Below are 24,346 nucleotides of genomic sequence, written 5' to 3' on the forward strand. Positions count from 1 at the left end.
TAAGGAGTTTTTTGCGACGTTCGTGATTGAGAGAGTGCACCAAAATTTGGGAATAAGTAGACCATGACATAACTAAGTAAAATCCTCAGAGCCGGAAACCCGAGGTGGGGGACGAGGGTAGTTATAAGGGGTCAAAATCGCAGTTTTTATTATTTTTTTGTGACGCTCATGATCGAGATAGTGCACCAAAATTTGGGAATAAGTAGGTTATGAGGTAACTAAGTAAAATCTCTAGGAGCGGAACGCTGCGTGGCCGACAAAGGGTTGGGGTAGGGGTGAATATAAAAAATATAAAAGGTTTTTTGCGACGTTCGTGATTGAGATAGTGGACCAAAATTTGGGAATAAGTAGACCATGACTTAGCTAAGTAAAATCCCCAGAGCCGGAAACCAGAGTTGGGGATGAGGGTAGTTTTAAGGGGTCAAGGTCGCAGTGTGTATTATTTTTTATTTTTTTTGTGACCTGGCACAACATTTGTCCCCCACGCAGCGTTCCGCCTCTGGAGATTTTACTTAGTAATGTCATGATCTACTTATTCCCAAATTTTGGTGCACTATCTCGATCACGAACGGCAAAAAAAACCCCATATATTTTTATACCCACCCCTGCCTACCCCAAGCAGCGTTCCGCCCCTGGAGATTTTACTTAGTTACGTCATGACCTACTTACTCCCAAATTTTGGTGCACTATCTCCATCATGAGCGCCACAAAAAAAATAATAAAAACCGCGAATTTTACCCCTTATAACTACCCTCGTCCGCCACTCTGGTTTCCGCCTCTGGGGATATTACTTAATTATGTCATGGTCTACTTATTCCCAAATTTTGGTACACTTTCTCAATCACGAACGTCGCAAAAAAACCCCTTATATTTTTTTATATTCACCCCTGCCCCACCCCTTTGACGGCCACGCAGCGTTCCACTCCTGGAGATTTTACTTAGTTACGTCATGACCTACTTATTCCCAAATTTTGGTGCACTATCTCGATCATGAGCATCACAAAAAAAATAATAAAAAACGGGACTTTGACCCCTTATAACTAACTTCCTCCCCCACTCTGGTGATTTTACTTACTTATGTCATGTTCTACTTATACCCAAATTTTGGTGCACTATCTAAATCACGAACGTCGCAAAAAGCCCCTTATATTTTTTATATTCACCCCTACCCCCACCCCTTTGTCGGCCACGCAGCGTTGCGCCCCTAGAGATTTTACTTAGGTACGCCATGACCTACTCGTTCCCAAATTTTTGGTGCATTATCTCGATTATGAGCGTCATAAAAAAAATAATAAAAACCGCAACTTTGACCCCTTATAACTACCCTCGGCCCCCACTCTGGTTTCCGGCCGTTGGTGAAAGTCATGTACACAACTAATTCAACATATCCACGTATAGTTTTTCCATATTACTTATCACGCACAAAATCCGCTCCCCGCTCTTAGACTATTAGTTGTTTCCGAGTTATAAACAATTTAAATCCGAAAAAAATCTAAAAATGACGATTTTCTAAGTTCAAAAACACAAGTAAAAAATATTATTTTTGAAATCACGAATTACCTAAATTCAAATTCAAGCCTTATAGTATGGTATAGTTAGACCCAAACCCAGACATCCAAAGTGAAAGTTATCCTCCAACACCAAATTGTTCTATATGGTCCACATAATGTTCAGAAAAAAGTCACACCATTTTGAGCGTCGGGTTTGGGGGGAGAGGGGGGAGAAATCTGCAAATTCGTAGTTTTTTAAGTTTTTCGTCAATATTTCTAAAACTAAGCGGTTTAGCATGAACAACCCTTTACACAAAATTGTTCTACATTAAATTTGAAATAAAAAAGGCTCTATGCATAACCCTTCTAAAATGAACGGTTCCAAAGTTACGGAGGTAATATAGTATAATTGGTCCAAAAAAGGCCTAACCCAGACATCCAAAGTAAAAGTTTTCCTTCAACACCAAATTGTTCTATATGGTCCACATATTGTTCAGTAAAAAGTTACACCATTTTAAGCGTCCGGTTTGGGGGAGAGATGGGGGAGAAATCGGTAAATTAGTAGTTTTTTTTAAGTTTTTCGTCAATATTTCTAAAACTATGCTTTAGCGTAAGGAATGTTCTATAGAAAAATGTTCTACATAAAATTTAAAACAAAAAAGGTTCTATACATAATTGTTATAAAATCAACGGTTCCAGAGTTACGGAGGGTGAAAACTGGAGGTTTTCGATACTTTTTATATCTACCGTTTCTCCCCCCCCAAACCCGGCGCTCAAAATGGTGTGACTTTTTTCTGAACATTATGTGGACCATATAGAACAATTTGGTGTTGGAGGATAACTTTCACTTTGGATGTCTGGGTTTTTGGTATAGTTATATCATAAATATTGCCCAAGAAATATAAAAAGTATCGAAAACCTCGACTTTTCACCCTCCGTAACTCTGGAACCGTTGATTTTATAACAATTATGTATAGAACATTTTTTGTTTTAAATTTCATGTAGAACAGTTTTGTAGATAACATTGTTTACGCTAAAGCATAGTTTTAGAAATATTGACGAAAAACGTAAAAAAACTACTAATTTAACGGCTTCTCTCCCATCTCCCTCCCAAACCGGACGCTCAAAATGGTGTAACTTTTTACTGAACAATATGTGGACCATATAGAACATTTTGATGTTGGAGGAAAACTTTTACTTTGGATGTTTGGGTTAGGCCTTTTTTTGGACCAGTTATACTATACTACCTCCGTAACTTTGGAACCCTTCATTTTAGAAAGATTATGCATAGGGCCTTTTTTATTTCAAATTTAATGTAGAACAATTTTGTATAGAGGGTTGTTCATGCTAAACCGCATAGCTTAAGAAATATTGGCGAAAAACTTAAAAAACTACTAATTTACCGATTTCTCCCCCCTCTCCCCCCCCCCAAACCCGACGCTCAAAATGGTGTGACTTTTTTCTGGACATTGTGTGGACCATATAGAACAATTTGGTGTTGAAGGATAACTTTCACTTTGGATGTCTGGGTTATGCCATCTTTTGGATCAACTATTCTATACTATTATTTTGTCAGGTACCGATAAGTAATTTGGCCTTATTACAGTTTAAAACACTGTTTTTTAGTTGTTAAAGCAGTCCGATCGCCCGTCCTCTTTTGCGCTTTTTTTTTTTTCTTTGGAGTTGTATGACTACGGGCCTTTCAAGGCTCATTCGCCGATTCACCAATTTTGCTCATTTATTTTACAATATATTTTCCTATACTTATCTACTTAACATTTTCTATCCTACTTATTCTACATACTTTATAAGGAATGACCACATCAGGCAAAAACACAGGTTTACTTATATATTATAATAGATTTTAATTTCGGTCTTTAAGTTAGTTAGTTTATAATTTGATTTTTATATATTTAATATGTTCTTTAATAATTGCATTAATTCTGTATTATTAATTTGTGATAATACAGGGTGCGCCAAACCTCTGGTTTTCTTTGATTACGGCTAAACTATAAGATATACAAAAAATGTTTATAACAAAACTAATGTGTATCAAAGACGTCTATAATTTAAAATTATTTTCGATTATACAGGGTGAGTCAGAACGACAGTATGAACCAAAGTTGCATTTTTTAAATGGAACACCCCATATACTAAATCATTTTTGAATATATCATTTAAAAATATGAAAAATTTATATAAGGTCTTATAGGCCTAAAGTTAATAATTTTCGAAATATTTACATTTTTATTGAGAAAAATGGTAATGTTTATAGTGTTGTGGATTATGTTTCCAAGGTAATAAGAATTTAAGTGATAGGTCAAAGTTTTTATAATATAGTGGTATTTTTAAATAATTTAATATTTTTTACTTTAAGCCATAAAATATACAGTGTGATCACTATTTGCAAATACATACAAAATTTTCTCATTTTTTTAAAATGGGACACCCTGTATATTGGTTTTGCATTTTGTAGTAAATATTACAACCTTTCTTTTGGTATAAGGTTGTATGTACCTAGCATGTTTAGTTTTGTAGATATTTTTAAAAAAATTATAGATATTACACATGCACTAAAATATCAAATATGAAAATAAAAACGTAATTAAAGATTAAAATAAATCGTATGCTAGTACAATTCAATTGAATTTAATAACTTATTCTACATAAATTATTTTACAAAAAATATTTTACCATACTTATGAATGTATAAATTAGTTACTAAATTAAATAAACAACCAAATTTTAAATCTTCCTTAGTAATTTGTATACCACAGCAACTTTCCTGTACCAAATTAATTGTTAGTTATATTGTATTTACGAGTAAGATCAGTTAAACCTTTAATTTACCTTTTAAATTTACTTACATCTTGGGAACATAATAATATAAAGTATGCTTTGAAACAAATTAATGTTAAATGTATCAGCCAAATTATTTATTAATAAAAGTAGTATTCACTGGTGTCACAAAAGGTGGTAATACATTTGTAGTTGAAATTTTTGTAACAATTTCTTATATTTTAAATTTTAATTTTTCAACTGAACATTTGGGTATGACATTTGTTTTGGGCGAAACCATTAGAAATTATTACCAGATTTTGTGACACGAGTAGGTACATAGATACTATTTACTTCTTAATATACTTCTATAACGTTCATTTGTTTCAAAGCATACTTTATACGTTCTCAAGATGTAGGTAAATTAAAAAAATATTAACTGATCTTACTCGTAAATACAATATACCTAACAATAAATTTGGTACATGAAAGTTGCTGTGGTAGAAAAATTACTAGAATAGATTTAAAATTTGGTTGTTTATTTAATTTAGTTACTAATTTATGCAAACATTAGTATGGTAAAATATTTTTTGTAAAATAATTTAAAGTTATTAAACTTATTAAAAAGTTAAAGTTATTGTACTAGCATACGATTTATTTTAATCTTTAATTACGTTTTTATTTTCATATTTGATATTTTAGTGCATGTTTCTAAAACCAGATTATAATTATTTTTTTTTGTAAAATATTTTTTAATAAAAAATCCGCAAAAACGTAATATCTATAGTTTTTTTAAAATATCTACAAAACTAAACACGCTAGGTACATACAACCTTATACCAAAAGAAAGGTTGTAATATTTACTACAAAATGCAAAACTAATATACAGGGTGTCCCATTTTAAAAAAATGAGAAAATTTTGTATTTGCAAATAGTGATTTCACTGTATATTTTATGGCTAAAAGTAAAAGATATTAAATTATTTAAAAATAACACTATATTATAAAAACTTTGACATATTACTTAAATTCTTATTACCTTGAAAACATAATCCACAACCCTATAAATATTACCATTTTTCTCAATAAAAATGTAAATATTTCGAAAATGATTAACTTTAGGCCTATAAGACCTTATACAAATTTTTCATATTTTTAAATAGTATATTCAAAAATGATTTAATATATAGGGTCTTCCATTTAAAAAAATGCAACTTTGGTTCATACCGTCGTTCTGACTCACCCTGTATAATCGAAAATAATTTTAAACTATAGACGTTTTTGATACACATTAGTTTTGTTATAAATATTTTTTTGTATATCTCATAGTTTAGCTGTAATCAAAGAAAACCAGAGGTTTGACGCACCCTGTATATATGTTAAATTTATTGGGTGTGTTATGTTTTTACAAATGTATAATTTACTTATAAACATATTTATATTTATTTGTATTAGAGGGCAATTTAAAATCATATGTTCAGCATCACCTATTTCTCCACATTGACAATATGGATTGTCTCTTAAATGAATTTTATGTCGATAATTATGTTGGAATCAATGCATGGTTAAATCTTAACCGGCATATTTGTCTCCCTGCGTATTTTGGAAGAGTTGTCATTGCAAACCATGGTCTTGATGGTATTGTACATTGAATTTCTTTATAGTATGTACATACCTTTTTTAATTTCCTCAAATTCTTTGCTCCAGATTATTTTATATATATTAGTGCTAATATTTTTAATTTCTTTAGGTGTATATTTGTAGTCAATATATGTCCCTTCTTTTAGAGCCTGCTTAGCTAAGGAATCCACCAGTTCATTACCCATAATTCCGCTGTGTCCTTTGACCCACACTAACCGTATTTTTTTTTTAAATCTGTATTTAATTTGTTAATATTTTTGATTATTTCCAAAATAATATAATTTACTTTGGAAGTTATCTTCAGGTGCTTTATTTTTGACAAAGCGCTTTTACTGTCACTTATTATAACAATTTCTGAATTTGTGACAATATGTTGACAATACTTCAAGGCTTCTAGTATACCTATTAACTCCGCCGAATATATGTTTGTGTTTATATTTAATTTTACCATTTTTTTATACTTATCTTGTGGATCATATATTGCACAGGCTGTTCCCTCCTTGTTTTTTGATGCGTCGGTGTAAATTTGATATGAATTTGGTACTAATTCTTTTATATCTGTTTCAAACATTAGATTTCTTATTTGATCTGGATATTTGGAATAATCTCGAAGGAAATTTATACCTATTTTCATCGTTTCTTCGAATTTATAGGTATAGCTTAGGTTTATTGATGTAGTGTGAATATTTTCCTTGTACTTAGCCAATTGCCTATAGCATTCTGCAGTACAAGGTGATTTCTTTTTTTGCCAGTATTTATTCATTATATCTTGTATTGACAATCGATGAATTTTTTCAATTATATTGGATTCTTTATGACGTAATTTAATTAAAAATTGACTGCCTAGTTTGCATCTTCTTATTGTCATAGGCATTTCAGAACACTCTATAAATAAATTATTTATTGGAGTAGACTTTAGAGCGCCTAAACACAGTCTTAAACATTTGTTCACGACTTCAATTTTTTGTACATATGGCTGCGTCCGCATAAAATACTGATCCATAATCTATTATTGCTCTTATATAAGCTCTATAGATCAAAAGAGAGAGATTGGGATCTGCTCCCCATGTGGAATGTGAAACTGCTCGTAAGATATTTACTCCTTTTTCTGTTTTCCTAATTATATTTTCTATTTGTTCTTTCCATAGAAGTTTTTGATCCAAAATGACACCGAGGTGTTTTACAGATTTTTGTACCGGAAAATTTATACTATTTAATTTTATTTCTACTGGGACATTTTTCCTTTGTCTAGTAAATATACAGGCTTGAGTTTTATCTTTAGATAATGTAAGTCCATTTTTAAATGCCCAGTTACTAATTGTTATGTAGTTATCATTGATATTTTTGATTCCTTGATTAATTTCAGTTTGATCTTGATAAATTACCACATCGTCTGCAAATTGTATAATTTTTGAAAATTTTGCTGTTTTTTCTAAATCATGTGTATATATAAGGTACGGGAGAGTTGGACAAAACCGGGTAGGTTGATAAAATCGGGTACCCCTTAATTCTTCTAACGGTCTGCTGCTATCTATTAGACAATGTTAAAATTAGTGTCCCTTTACCACTAACAGTCGTGTGTATTTATTTCTACTTCATTTGAGTAATCTGTGCCGGAGCAGTAAGACCTCACCTGTTTTTTGATGCAGGAAACTCGATTTTTAAGGTAAGTTTATAGCTGTTTTCTCCTCTAATAAATAACTAATGGCCATTTCAAAATTTAATACATGTAACCTAGTATATTACCTTTAATTTGGCCAAAAATTTTGAATATTATTTCATAACTTAAAATTTTAAATAACATTTAATGTCTTGTTTACGAGTTTGACAAAACCGGGTAGTCCGAAAATCGATAAAACCGGGTACCCGATTTTATCAGACCTGTTGTGACTTCCAGTTTCTGCAGTGGTTTCTTTGCTTTTAGTTAACTACAACATGTGGCTTCTTCTGTTAAAGAAGCTAGTAAAAAAGCTAGTAGGTAAAGTTAAAAAAAATCTCCAGTCGTAAAAAAAATTAAAACTAAATGAACTGGACAAAAAAAAAAGAAAAAACGTGGTAAAAAGGGCTGCACCAAAAACAAAATTTTGGAGAGTTTGGAGGAAGAAGATAATAATGACGATTCGTGTCTATATTACAATTAACTATTTTCAAATTATAATGCGAAGAAAGGCTGCATAAAATGTGTGTCTTGCACCAAATGGGCTTATGACGCCTGTAGTGCCTATGATGATGTAGATGAAGTTTTTATTTGTGACTTCTGTTAATAGATTTTCGATTTTTGTTCACATACTTTTAATAAATATTTTATTTTCTGTCTATTAGTCTTTGTACATGGTAATTAAGTTACTACCCGGTTTTATCATACCGGTTGGACAAAACCGGGTATTTTGCAATATTGCCATAAAAATAAAAAAATTAAAAATCTAAGAATATTCTTAAAAATTGACATTGGCATATCAAACTTAAGTCATTTGAGAATATTTCAATCTGCAGCAAACATTTGCTACTCTCACATAGCAAAAGATACAGACGGTTTTTGGAGTGGTACCCGGTTTTGTCCAACTCTCCCCTACAATACTGGACTTAATATGCCTCCTTGTGGTAATCCATCTCTAGCAATTTGAGGTCCTAACAGGTTATTGTTAATGTTTAGGAATATTTTTCTGTTGGAATACATCTTAATTATTTTTTTATTAAAACTTTCCGGAAGACCAATTAGTGACATTTTGTTATATAGAATACTAAGATTGACATTATCGTATGCTCCTTCTATGTCCATAAATAAAGCTGTAACAGACTTATTTTCAGTAAAACTAAGATTAATATCTGTTACTAGATGACCTATGTTTTCTGTGGTAGAATATCCTCTTCTAAATCCGAATTGTGAAGCCGGTATTTTTTCATTAGATTCTAACCATTTCTCTAATCTCCACTTTACCATTCTTTCAAATGTTTTACTAATACAAGATCCTAACGAGATTCCTCGATATGATTCTTGCATTTCTGGATTTTTGTATGGTTTTAGAAAGGGTAAAACTATAAACTCTCTCCAACTTTATGGATAACATTCGGTATTCCATATTTTATTGTAAATTGCCAGTAGCATATTCTTAGCCTCTTCTCCCAATTTACTTATCATGATATATTGAACATCATCAAGTCCTGGAGCTGTGTTTTTGTTTATTTTTATACTCGCTTCTAATTCATTCATAGTAAATGATTTTACTAAATAATGTTCTTCTACATTAGTCGAATATATGATATTTTGAGCAGGACCCGGTTGACAAATTTTATTAAAAAAATTTGTTATCCAATCTCCTTCCATAACTGAAATTATGGGTGGTTTATAGGCGTTATTTAACATTCGTATTTGACTCCAAATGGTTTTAATATTTGTGTTTCTATTTAAAGAGACACAAAATTCTCTCCACGCTTTTCTTTTACTTTGTTTTATTATTTTTTTAGTAATAGCTGTGCATTTGTTGTAGTTAATGTAATTTTCAATTGTTCCTTGTCTTTTATACTGTTTAAGTGCTAATTGTTGTTGCTTTATTGCCCTACTACACTCTGGATTCCACCAATTCTTATTAAATTTTGCGTGAAACGATTTTTTCTTCTCTGGAACAGTAATTTTAATACATTTTTTAAATTCTTCAATAAAGGTATGGTAGTCATTATTATTTTTATTAATTTCAGCATATTGTTCCATAAGAGAAGAAAAAAGCGTCCAATCTGCATTCTCTATATTCCATTTTTTTTCTAGTATAATTAATATTATTAAAGTCATAATTCAAATTTATCTTCATTAAAATTACATAATGATTTGAACCTAATGTATCATCCACGTCCCAGTCAAATAAATGAGCAACATCGGCTGTAGAAATAGTAATATCTATTGCCGACTTATTAATACTTCCCTGTCTAGACAAAATAGTTTCTTTACCATTATTTAAATATATTAAATTACATTCATCAATGGCCTCTAATAAATTTTTCCCCAAACGATCCGTAGTACTACAACCCCAAGCAACGTTATGACAATTAAAATCACCACCTACCAAAAATGGTTTTTTCAAACTACCAAAAAAATTTTTCCAATCATTCTGTGAAATACTTAATCCAGGTTTAACATATATTTATCCAGTCATTACATTATTTATTTTATGATATAATGGAGTTGGAGAAACAGCCAAACTGCTTTTAAGCAGCAAGGCCACTCCTCCATATCCATCATGTCTGTCTTCTCTATATATATTATATCCTGAAAAATGAATAGTCATATTTCTTTTAAACCAAGTTTCCGATAAAAAACAAATAGAAATATTTTTATCAAAAAGATACCTTTCTAAAGTACCTTTGTTTGCTAAAACAGACCTACCGTTCCATTGCAATATATTAATATTAGCAATTAGTGTTATTTATTACTTTCTCTATATTATTTTTTAAAGCTGCTAATGTTTCTATGTCCATAGTATAACTTAATTGATATAATTTAGTTTTTATAAAATCTAATATATTTTCACAAAAATTTTTACTGTCCATTTGTAAATTATCACTATTGTGATAATCAGGTATATTATGGTAGTTTGAAAAAACCGGTTGTGACTTGGGATTACGTAATATTTGTTTATGCTGCTCCATTGTTGCCGTATCTTTCGTATTTGAACTAATACTTCCAGTCCTCTTCCGTTTTGCTATTGTATAATAACTCGAGGTAGTTGCTGGATTGTTTTTAACCACTGTAGAAAAGTTTTTTTTTTGTATTTGAGGTTGGCTTCATAGTAAGATAGTTTTTCTGAGTTCATTATATTTTTAATATCTTTTTGCTTTTCCCTTTCTGGACAACGTGCCGTCATATCGGTTGCCATATGATTACCGCTACAAAGTGCACATTTTATATCTTTTTTGTCGGTACAATTATTACTCTCATGTTCTTCACTACAATATTTGCATCTATCTTTTCCTCTACACTGGGAACTTACATGTCCAAATCTCAAACATTTCAAACACTGAACTAATCTGGGGATATATGCTTCGACTTCATATATCATTTTTTCTATAATTACCTGCTGAGGTATCGTTTGACCCTTAAAAGATACTATTATGGTAGATGTAGGGATATACTCTATATTTCCATCTGAATTCTTAACTCTTCTATTAATTCTTTTTACATTAACTACCTCAAATTTATATCCATATCTAGGTTGAATTATATTAATTAATTCTTTCTCATCCAGGTCTTTATCAACTAACTTAATTACTCCCTTTTTTTGTATAAGGAATGTTGGTAAGTAAACATTATACTCCTTTGCTGCTAACTTTTCGGAAATTATTAATTTATTTGCACTTTCAAAAGAATTAAGTTCGACTTTTACTTTATTCCTACCAATTACTGTTATTAATGTAATATTATTTTGTACCTCCGGCACTGTCTTTAATATTATTCTGGCTGTCCCCATTCGGTGCAATTTTCCAAAATTACCGTTTTTATTTTCGATATATACGTAAAAAGGTCCGTTATCATTATTTGTGTACAGATTTTTTATGACCTTATCATTTTCATTTGTTGACATCATAGAATTTTTTCCCCTGTCAGGTGGTTCTGGCGGAATATTGACTTGCATTTTAGTTTTATCAGCTATTATTTTATTATTATACCGTAAGGAGTAACGTCCACCTCTACAGTTCCAAAATGTTTACTCCTATCTCTAGCCAAATGTTTTTATTTGACAATTGTTAAATATTATAGGTTGTCAGTTTTTAATATAATTTAATTTTCAAAAAATTTTTTACTTACAGCCTCTTCCGCTTGTAATTTTTTATTCTTATTTTCACTTTATACTATAATTTGCACTAATATCACACTTTAAGTTCAAAAGGCAGTTAATACAAAACTAAAATTGAAATATAACACTGAGCTACTTTCAAACGTCTGTACTAATTGACAATGATGAAGTAAGTGATCAGATGCGCTTCATTAAGGCTATCGGTACGTAATTCGCAAATATTTTACGGCTATCCCTACTTTTTCTGTCTTTACACGGCAAATTACGTGTATTAAAAGTCACACTGGTATGAACATGTAAACATTACTAGAATGTCATTCTACTTGAAAATGTCATTAACTTAAAGAGATGGCTTTTGAATGTTCTTGGATAACTGTTATATTTGTATATGTAATTGCAAATTATTAATTAAGTTAATAAATGTGATAATTGTTTCACTAACTATGTATTCAGTGATTGTAATAATAATAATTTATATGTACAAAGAAAACTAATACTCAATAGAGAAAAGAAGAGGAAAAGTGTTGAAGTGATTTTTTAATAATATATTGTTACTATGGAACACTTACAATTTTGAACATCTTTAACAACAAAATACTTTGATTTGGATCACAGAATATATTATTCTGATGTATTCTCTGCTTGGGTCTTCCACAAATAATACACAATAAATACCTTTTTATTAAGTTCACGTCTTATATCAATTATTTATCTAATACACTATATATTAATATTATTTAATCAATAACTCAAAATATTCCCCATGCCATGTCAAATATTTAAAATTGTCACGGCATGATTGTCACTGTCTGACTGACATTATATTAATATATCTATCTGACAAAGATAGATTTGGAAAATATTAACACGGACATTGTGTTAATTTTTTTCAAATCCCGAAAAAACCAATAAATATTTTTGAAAAATTTAAAAGCAGAATGAAAGACTAAATTATTACCGAGGGCCGAAAGTCCCTTAGAATAAATAAAAAGTTTATTTTGAATGAGATATTTGAAATTAAAAATCACACTAAATTTTCTCTTAGTTTTTCACCCCTGTAACTTACTAAAATAAACATTATAGAAGTTCTCAGGGACTTTCGGCCCTCGCTAATAACGTAATCTTTCATTCTGCCTTTAAATTTTTCAAAAATACTTATTAGTTTTCTCAGGATTTGAAAAAAATGAATCCCCATTTGAATAGCATTGCAGCCGAAAATATGTACCCATCCTCTTAACAATAATTAAAAAAACAATGTTTTAGAATAAAACGTATAAAAACTCTTATACGTAGCTGGTAGAAATCGTCATTTTTTATTTTTTTCAGTTTTAAATTGTTTATAACTCGGAAACCATTAACTTTAGAGAAAAATTACAAAAGACTTTTTTTGTTCCCAATGATCCATAGAATCTAAAATAATGTCTATCCGGACCAAAAAAAACTGATTTTTATAAATTGTTTAATTTTTTTTTGTAGTAAATGTAACAATATCTTCGAAATTATGGCATTTAGGTATAGGGAATATAACATAAACAAGAATCAGTATTTCTTAAGGTACTAGTACACTTTAGATTTTAGAAGACCAAAAATAATCATCTTTTTCAAGAATTTTTTTCTTAGAACCTTTATTACAAATGAACATAAAACTTTTTACATATTAATATCTAACTCTTAGAGAGTACAAAAAATATATATTTTTTCATTTATGCACGTACAGTAATATTGCAGAGGGCGCAAAAGTCGAGGCCTCGAAAAATGATGGTGGACAGTTAATTCACGGACCAGAGATGGCGGACCAATCAGGATTGGGATATCTGAAACAAAAAAATTGTACTGCATTTGAAAAAGGAAGGACGTGACAATTTACCACAATTTGACAAAAAATAAAAAATAAATATTTTTTAACAATGGAAAACTGAAAAAAAACGGGTGATTTTTCACAAAATTTTTTCAAATTTCCTTCTTTTTTCAAATGCCGTACGATTTTTTGTTTCAGAGATCCCAATCCTGAGATTACCTGTCCGCCATCGGAACTACTTTTTTCGAGGCCTCGACTTTAGCGCCCTCTACAATATTAGTGTACGTGCATAAATGAAAAAAGATATATTTTTTGTATTCTCCAAGAGTTATATATTAATATGTAAAAAGTTTTATGTTCATTTCTAATAAAGGTTCTGAGAAAAAAATCTTGAAAATATGCTTATTTTTGGTCTTCTAAAGTGTACTAGTACCTTTTAAGGACTTTAAAACGCAAAAAAAATATACAGGGTGTTCCATTGGAAATAAGAAAATTCACTAGATTTCCAGAACAACGGAAGATTTGACAACAATGCAATTACCACTAGATTATCAGCCGCATTAGAAGACCCTATTTACCAAAACCTATAAAAATCGTTTTAGCAGTTTCCGAGAAATTACCATGTTTCCATACTTTCTCGCACCCTGTATATTCGTGTTTAAGGCATGTTTTATCGTATTACGATCTGTGGACCCATCAGAAGAATTAAGCCGGAACATAAAGTTACTTATCTCTTTATCGTCTGTTGTTTTTTTATCCGTCTTACCAGCCTACCAAGTTTGTATTCATTGGATAAATTGTTTGCAGATTCATCTCCCTCTAACCGTTTGTTAATCTCAAGTTTATTTTTCATAGAAAGGATAATACGCTTACGTTTAGGCATTTTCAATCAAATTTTTACACTACAAGTCAGGAGTTCGGATAAGCAGTTGATCGGTTGATCAACGTTCGAATAATCGACCCCTACTTTAACATTATAATAATTAACAAACAACAATGTTAAAAGTCCAGACAGAAAATATTGGTAATTCGGTAGGTAAGCACCTTCACTGCAGCATACTGTTATACACAATACATACATAGCCAACACTTACAGAATTTACAAACATATCTAAGTTTTCTCCTAATATCCCCTTATAATGGGATTTACTTTGATGGATGTCTTTGTGTGTCTGTGCAACTAAATGCTAAATGTACAATGTAACATACTGTACTACTACATTTAGGGCAACTACAGAGGTAATATTCTGTCAAATGTATATAGATGGCACATATTAAAAAAATATGTGTTATACTTACTTAAAAGCAAACAGTAGCGATCAACAGGTAGCAACAAACGTGTTCCAAGATTGCGGCTCTAATTTTGAATATTTTGTCGAGATATTTGGCACACATATTCGTAATATAATAAAGAATGGCAGTACAGAGCCCAATTTCAGAAATATGTTAGTATGTGGAAATTACTTTATAACTAAATAAAATTTTGAAAAAAGGAGCCTGTACCGCCATTAAGAAAGACAAAAAAATACACTTTCTTCAAATATATTTTTTTATCCCGTGTCTAGCTTTTGTGTCACATTGGAACTACTAAAAATCGATTTTTTTATAACAAGAAATCGAACGTCACTGACTTGGCAACATTTCGCGCCTATGTGTACAAAAATGATTGTTTTTGATAGTATAAACATCACTGTCAGTGTCGAATTACTGACACACTGTTGCCTCACTTTTGAAAGTTCGCAGAACTTTCGCAATCTTGGACCACATTTGTTGCTACCTGTTTGATCGCTAATGTGTGCTCTTAAGTTTCATGTATAGTCGAGCCTGCTTATTAGACTACCAGTTACAGGAATATCCTGGTTTAAGGAATAGAAATTTTAGGTCCCAAAACGTTTTTACTAGCCACCTATGATCAGTTATTGGAATTTCCCGGTTATAGGAATATTGCTTGGCACAGAGGCTATTCCAATAAGCAGGTTCTACAGTATCTGTAGTTTTTGAAGATTTCTAGAGAAATTATATTTTTATGATTAGCAAAGGTATACATGTAGAGTTTCACTTTTATCAATAAAAAATTACAAAGTTTATGTCATACTTTCACATGGGAGTAGAGTGACAGGCCTCACTCAACAGCTAGAGGGTTAATATTTAATAAGCTAGAAGTTTTTGTTTTATTTGTAGAAACAATTTCAAATATAATATCGACGGTATACTGCGAAAACCAGATAAATGACAAATTTTAAAATATTGAGTTAAGTAGGTATACCAAAATTCTCAGCTTTTTACGTTCTACATACAGGTAAAACTCAATAAATGATACGATTTACCATTCAGTAGATAATTTATATAATAAACAAATAAGTTACACCTAACCAACTTTTCATTTTCAAATAAAACAATATATCGCTACTTACTTCCATAAAATCAAAGTTCTGTTGCATGTAAAACCAACTAAGCACACATATATATTTGCTGGAAAACAATATATTTCTACTGCTGTATATCTACCATATTCAGTAAAAAGGTGATAAGTGTCTTTAATACAGTGTGATTTATTTTAATTTACAGGTAACACTAGGTAAGTGATCGCACCTTGATCTTAAATTTAGGTTTAATCAGCTAGGTCTCTTCATTTTTTTTCAAACTAATGATAGAATATTATTTCTGATATATGCATCTTTCATTAGCATATCAAATATCAAACACAACTGGTCCGCCTAATTCAAAATAAAGCAATAAACTTTAAAAACGTTTTTTCTCGATTTCGGTATTTCGACATTTACCTGGTTTTCGCAGTATACCGGCGATATATCTTGAAAATAGTCATAACAAATTTCCTGTTATGTAAATTTTATTGGTATATTATAATAATTATAAAATATTGTCACCACGCAGGTAAACTACTCTACACTATGTCATTTCAAGCAACTAGGGTTAATTCAAGTTTGTAACACAGTTCAGAGCACTTAGAATGTTATAAAAATCTGATATATCCCATAATTTTTTTTTTATTTAGCTAATGCCTCGACAACTAATGGCCATTGGCATGGTAGGTACGTTGAATTTTTGCTGTTAGGTACCCAGTGTCATGTGTAGTGTGTGTGTTGAGTAAGTGTCTTGTTATTTTGCAAAAAGGCGCCAATTGTATCCGAACGTCTGGGGTCCCTCCTGTGAGTACTGATCCCACAAGGACAGAAACTATTTTCATTTATTAATTTATAATAAACGAAAAATTCCTGACCCTGGTGAGATTTGAACTCACTACCATTCGGACCTTTTGATCCAAAGGTAGGCGCTCCTACCACTGAGCCACAGAGGGGGGTTTATATCCCATAATTGTTTGAAAGACATATTTTAATGGTAATATATAACCAATTTGTATACTCCAATAAAATAAAAATAAGTGGATTAAAGGAACTTATTCAAAATAACACCATGTTGACATAATGTAGTTTAGTTTACTAGACTTGGCTAAAATTGTGAAAATTAAATCTGCATAAGTCCAATAATATTAAAAACCATATGAAATCTGCACAAATCCCACAAGTCCGCTCTTGTTAGTGGCCAAACCAATCAGTGTTTTTCTGATGTTTATTACAGTGAAAAGTATTTTCATTGTAAACGGGTCAGTACCTACAGGGTACAGGTTAAAGTGACACAATATATTGTTCAATCTTTAAGAAAATTGATTATTAAAAGCGTGAATTTAAATTGTTTATGGACTTGTGTAATTTTGACATTATGTTTAGTTGTATACAAGAGGAGTTATGCACGGTTTCACGGTTAGTTTTTTGTTTCTCCTGTAAAATCTCCCCATCTCTTGTTCTCCCCAAACTCGATTATGCATCGATAGTTTGGTCTCCAATTTATCAAAATCACACAACTGTTTTGGAATCAGTACAGAGGCGGTTTTTAAAAAGTATGCACTTTAAATCCACTGGCATTTATCCTGCTAGGGGATTTTCTGAAGAGCTACTTCTCGATAAATTTAAGATGCAAAGTCTTCAGCGTCGTAGAATAACTCAATCTTTATGCTTTTTATTTAAAATTATTAACAATCAAGTAAATACTCCTGAGTTATTGCAACTTCTTAATCTCCACGTACCACGTGTTGCTTCTCGTACTTCACAAACGTTTTATGTTAACAGAGCCAGATCAAATATTTTGGTGCAGTCACCTCTAGTACAAATGCAAGCTCACTACAATGCGAACTCTGATCTCTTTGACATCTTCAATTCTAATTTACGCATCATTAAGAATACTGCTAACGATATTAGGTTGCAACCAGTCACTTTTTAGCATCTTGCTGTTATATTATATATTTATTCTGTATTTTTGTATTTAATTGTTTTACATACTATGTATTTTCTGTTTTTCTTTAATTACTTTATAAGTTTTTGTTCGTCGTTGTTCGTATGTGAGTGTGTTTTTCTCATTTTGAGTTTTTTCACACACTTACATATAAACGGCGTTTATGCAGTCTATGTATTTTATACTGTTTTGTTGTTATGTTTATGATCTGTAAACGGTAAATTTACTAATACGCTTAATACACTAACCCAGATTGTAATTGGTCCAGTACTGTTATTTGGGTACTAAATAAATAAATAAAAAAAAAAAAAAATCAGGTATTTGGTATTTTGGACTTGTGCGTGTGCCTTTTTCACATTAGGCCGACGCTGTGTCTCTGGTACATGTGTGCATGAATAAAATGTGTGTTAAAACTCAATTTATGTATAGAGAATGCACAAATTTAGATCAATAACACATTAATGCGACATTTTAATTAAAAGAAAAAGTAAAACGACAATAACTGTGTGGAAAAATGTAATTATTGTTTATTTTACAAATTTATACCCCAAACACGTGTGTTTAAAACATAACCTGATTTTTCACTTAATATTGATATGGACTTAATGTATGACTTACCTCTATAACAAATGTATGCTCTTATTGTGTACTTATATATTTCTATGTAGCCTCAGCAATTTAATAAATATATTTTTCTTTTAATTGTCTAAATTTACTCCAATATTCCAATATTTTCAAATTTTTGTTCTCGCACCGCTTGTCAATTGTCAATACGTCAAATTGTCAATGTCAAAATGTATTTTAATTTTCTTCTTCTTTTGTAATCTATTTTCTTCTTCTTTTGTAATATTAATTCTATAAAATGGGAAACTATCTATAAATTAACATATTAACAACAGTGGGAACGATTGTTTTGGGTTTTCACAAATAATACACTGATCAAAACGAAAAAGGAGCCACTAACTTAATTTAATGTAAATTGTTTATTTCATTAGGCAGGAACCTAAAAATGTACGTCCACCCAGTGGACACATACCTACAGTTTTTATTATAAATGAAAGAAAAAAATAAGTTTCTTATGTTCATTTTTCTTGTATTTAGTAAAAAAAGCAAAACTTGAAAACATTTTGAAATCACATATTTTATTCCGTTATTGAATTTCTGTCGATATTTACGTTAAGGTTGTTAAGAATTAATGATGGATTTTGATGTGATTGGAAGGCCCCGAACGCGCACAGTGTATCTCACAGAGATTCAACTTGCTATGGCAATAACTTTAATTCGAGGTTATAGTCAGGCCCGCCGAGAGGGGGGTACAGCCGGTACATTTTACCGGGGCCCGGCGTCGACCAGACCAAAGACATAATTTTTCCTGTTTTTTTTGCTCTTCACTGTATGTGCAAAATGCGTTTAATTGTTATACTCTGCTATAGATATTTAATATGACCTTTACCTCTATTTTGAAATATCTTTTATTGTTTTATTCTACAAACGACGCAACGAAGCCCGCGAGATTTTTTGATGATTTGCCTGGGCCTAATATAGTGACGCGACTGATAATTTTGACCCCGGCGAAATATTTCGCTCTGAAATATGTTACCTAAGATCAAGATTTAGGCCCGGTCTTTTCACCTCCGAATAACTAGTTATCGGGAAGTTTATCTGGCAAATTAGGTATACATGTTGTACAATAAATATATTATACACGGCTCACTAAAATAATTAGTTACGCCCCTGTACTACTGATTACTTAAAATTCAAGTAGTATTTATGTAACCTTTCTGGAAACTCCAGGTTATTGTTGAGACTCGCATTGGAACCCCTCGCCGGGGCAGATCGTCAAAAGCTTCCTAACGAGAATCATCTCTAATCTATCGACGCTCCCGCTATTCGTAAAAAGGCCGCATTTTACCGGCTTTTTTTTGCTATCGTTTTATACCGCTCAGATAATTCAATCTGCTCAGTATTATCGACGATGATTTATTTAGCGTATTAGTGAGTGCCTTACAAATGAACCAAATGGATTATGGAATTCAATCAGAGCTCTGATGTGACACGTCATCAAGGAATAAAACTGTAAGTACTCTACATGTATGTGAACATAACTTATTAGTCGTGATACTGTATGCATTTTGAACCATATACCTCTCGTAGCAAATATTCTTTGTGCCATTTATGCAGATAATACTTTAAATTACATATGAAAAATCGTTATCTACTCTTAACCAGCTTACCTATGGGAATATACTCTATAACCGTACAATAAGTATAGGTTACTATTGTTAAGGATACTTTACGTATTGCCTAAACATTTCTGTTCCATCGAGCCGTATCATATTAATTATTTATTAATTAAATCCTCAAGGTCCTTCGTATTTGCATATTTTGATAATCTCTATTCTGAGAATAACGGTTTTTCATTTATAGTGTCTTTCTGTTGCATTTGGAAATTTCCAAGCCACGCCGCCCCGGCACAAAAATAAAATATTCCTCTCTTTCTGCACTCAAATTCTCAGTATTTAACCCAGCACGTCTCTACAATAGCTGGTAGGTTGTTAAGCCCGGTCTACACGTGCAATTTCAGAAACTACTTGCTTTGTTCAAATAAAGGAGTCGTTTTGTTTGTATGAAAAAATATTTGCATATATTACATTATTTTATTTTCGTAAATATATTTTTCTGTTTATAGTATACAAAAAGTGTACTCATTTCTTGGCTGATAGTACGGGTGTTATAATTTTAACATTGTTTGTTCAACCTTTTGATTTAAATTAAATTTATAATTTTGAATCCGATTAAGCCTGGTTCACAGGTTACAAAAATTATTAAAAATAATTTTGTTTTCTTGCATAAATTGTAAGTTTTTGCTACATTTAGCTTCGCTTAAGCTCATTTTACACTTCTAGAAAACTATAGAAAATAAATAATTGTTTTTTCCTTCAATTTAATTAATTTAAATACTTGTTAAGGGTGTCTCACACTTGCTGAAAAATACCCATTTTGGAAAATTGCATATATTTTGAAATTTTATAGTTTTGCATTTCATATACTAATCTGCGCTCATACAGGGTGATACTATTAAGCCAATCTCACACTATTAAACGTGTAATATATAATATATTGTACATATTCTCTCATTTTCGCATCGATTTATAGGTTTAGACATTTGCAAATAATCTATCTAATCTCACATTCTCGCAACATGGCTGACCGATCAAAATATAACCGACAGAGGCTCACCGCAAAACTTGATATAACCAAGTTGGCTGATTCGGTTCCCACAACTCTTAATTCTCTAAACAAATATAAAATTCGTGAAATAATTTCACAACTCAAACATTCTTACGGACTTTTCCGCGATGCTCAAAATGTGCTGGAGACGATCCCCGAGGAACCTACCCCCTCTACTGATTCCTCTGTGGTTTTTGATAAATATTTGGATACAATTTCTCTATTGGAAGAAAGGTTAGAGGTCATTGAAAGTTCTAATGTGACTGCTACCCCCTCCCTCCAATTTGACCCTAATTCTTCTCTAACCTCACAGTCTATGGCTAGGCAACGAACAGTAAACCTCCCTCGTATTCAGTTAAAACCATTTAGTGGCTTAGTTACTGAATACAATTCATTCATTGAGACCTTTGATACAATAATAGGATCTGATACTACATTAAGTGATCTGGAAAAACTCATTTACCTCAAAAGTTTTCTAACTTCCGAGCCTTTGACGCTTCTCGAGCATATCCCACTCACAGGTGACAATTACAAAATAGCCCGGGATAACCTGACACAAAGGTACGCCAACTCTAAATCGCTTATCAAAACTCTCATCTCTCAAATTCTTGATGCGCCTCCTATTTCTGGAAACGCAAATCACTCACAATTAAGAAATTTTCATACGGTCATGTCAAATAATTTCAAGGCCCTATTGAACTTGAATAGGCCCCCTTCAGATCTCTTGCATTTACTTCTCATACATATCGCTACTCAGAAACTCGACGCACCTACCATTAGGGCTCTTGAGTTCCAATCCGGTGGTAGCCAAGCTACCCCTGATTTTGTCCATTTTCTAGGGGAAATCGAGACACGCGTTGTTCATCTTGAGAATATTCAATCTCAATCAAAACCAAAATCGACTACTACTTCCAGACACTCTTTACACCTAGCCTCAGACACTTCTACCAGTAACCTTTCGCCTCGCTTAGGTCCTAAGAAATGTTCCTATTGCAACGACTCTCACTCGATCTACTCTTGTCCTCAGTTCAAGCAGTTGAATTCTAAAGAACGTTTTAGTTTTGTCAAACAAAATAAATTTTGTATTAATTGTCTTGGGTCTCACATGCTCGATCAGTGTAAATCCAAATTCTCTTGCATAGTTTGTAAATCTCGTCATCACACGTTGCTCCATTTCGACAAAACGGGTCATAGTAACCCTTCCGCGGCTGTTGGCCAACACAACTCAAATAATCATAATAAAACCGCTATCTCAAATAACTCCCATACACAGGGTAATTCACAACAGGGGCCCTCACATGTTAGAGCTCCTGAAACGGAAGTTAATCTTCAAAATTCGACTCCACATTCAATGGCTCTATCTGCAGCCTCGCTTGATAATCATTTGGTGTTATTAAGCACACTCCAGGTCTATCTTGTCGCTCCTAGCGGCAAGAGGGTCTTCGCAAAGGCACTTTTAGACTCGGCCTCACAGGTTTCATTTATTAGTGCTGACCTCGTAAAGGAACTGTCACTCACCACTAGAGATGGAAAATTACGGATCAATGGAATTAACTCCACCTCATCCTCGTCTCAATCTATTGTAGATACAACAATTTTCGCTGTCGCTAACGACGTTCCTTTTGACATCTCGTGCTCTGTACTCCCAAAGATAACAAATCCGCTTCCTCAAATTTCTATTTCGGCGAGCAAACTAAACATACCCTCAGAGATACCATTAGGTGATCCGATGTTCCATGTAACATCCCCAATTGGTATCCTGCTCGGTGCAGACCTGTATAACGATATCATTCAACCTGAAATAATTCGTTTGGGAAAAGGTCTTCCCGTTCTTCAACGCACTCTACTCGGGTACACGATATCAGGGTCAGTTCCAGACTTTGCTCTTAAGTCGAAAAATACTAAAAAGGCTTTGGAATTTTATTCAAACTCTCTCGTTACTTGTTGTTCTCATAACACTCCTTCCGCCGTAAATGAGCCGGTAGTGTCCAACGAGGAACTATCCGATCATTTACAAAAATTCTGGGAGCTGGAAGAAGCCGCTCCTCAGAACACCGATCTCATTAATGATCACCCCGCTGAAATTAATTTTGTAAAACATGTTAATGTTCTCCCCAATGGACGATATGAGTCCACACTCAATCTCAAACTCCCTATCGAAGATATAGACATGGGAAATTCGTTTCTCTCGGCAAAAAGACGTTTTCTCAGTCTCGAGAAACGTTTTCAACTCAACCCTGATTTATTGGAAAAATATCAGGACATTATATCGGAATATCTCAATAACGGACAAATAATTCAAGTGCCGTTAAAAATGCTAAATGACTCAGGTAAACCTAATTACTTTCTCCCTCACTTTCCCGTTTTCAAATCCAACTCTACTACTTCCACTCGTATAGTTTTCGATCCAAACAATAAATCGTCTACGGGAATCTCCCTCAGTGACGTCATAGACAAAGGTTATGTCGTCCAACATGAACTTTTTGACATTCTCGCTAAGTTTCGTCAGTTTAAATTCGCACTAGTAGGCGACATCAAGGCTATGTTCCTACAAATCGCCATTTGTCCCACTGAAACATTTCTGTTAAATTTTCTCTTTAGGGACAATATTCAGCAGCCTTTACGGTGCTATCAATTTCAAAGATTACCCTTCGGGCTCCCAAGTAGCCCATTTATCGCTCAAAGAGTTATCAAGCACATCGCTGACAACAACAAACATACCCACGAACTTGCTACTAGTGTTCTGCAAGAATCTATCTATATGGATGACCTGATCAGCGGTGCTGACAGTCTTCATGAATTAAGTTGTCTTTTCGAACAATTAACTTCTTTGCTAGAAACCCATGGTTTCCTCCTCCACAAGTGGAACTGCAGTTCTTCAGAATTTCTGTCTCAACACAATTTAAATCCCGTCTCTGAAGTCAGTCTTAACTTCACGGGATCTGATAAAGTCTTAGGCATATTCTGGGATTCAGAACGCGACCACTTTTCGTTTAAAACTCCTATCTTCAAATTGGCTAATGTTGTTACTAAACGTACTATTCTCTCCTACATTGCTACTTTGTATGACCCGCTAGGATGGTTATCCCCTGTCCTTGTGAACGCTAAGCTCTTGATACAGGAAATATGGTCCCAGAAACTGGACTGGGATCAACCCATTGACTCACCCATCATTATGAAAAATTGGCAAAACCTCTTATCGACATTCAAAACTATAGAAGAGGTCAAGGTACCTCGATGCTTACTTTTACAAAAGAAAGTTGTTGATGTTCAATTAATTATTTTCACCGACGCATCGGAAAAAATATACAG

The 24,346-nt window shown here is 32.3% G+C and overlaps 1 protein-coding gene across 1 annotated transcript in view; it reads right to left on the bottom strand.

Annotated features, from left to right (window-relative positions):
- The window catches only part of LOC126885171 (probable H/ACA ribonucleoprotein complex subunit 1), a 40,475-nt gene extending 21,882 nt beyond the window's left edge, over positions 1–18,593 (bottom strand). Inside the window, exon 1 of the mRNA XM_050651597.1 lies at positions 18,422–18,593. The gene's annotated coding sequence lies outside the window, so the exon portion shown is untranslated. The remainder of the gene's footprint in view (positions 1–18,421) is intronic.
- Between the last annotated feature and the right edge of the window lie 5,753 nt (positions 18,594–24,346).

Source organism: Diabrotica virgifera, chromosome 5 (assembly GCF_917563875.1).
Source record: "Diabrotica virgifera virgifera chromosome 5, PGI_DIABVI_V3a".
Lineage (NCBI taxonomy): Eukaryota > Metazoa > Arthropoda > Insecta > Coleoptera > Chrysomelidae > Diabrotica > Diabrotica virgifera.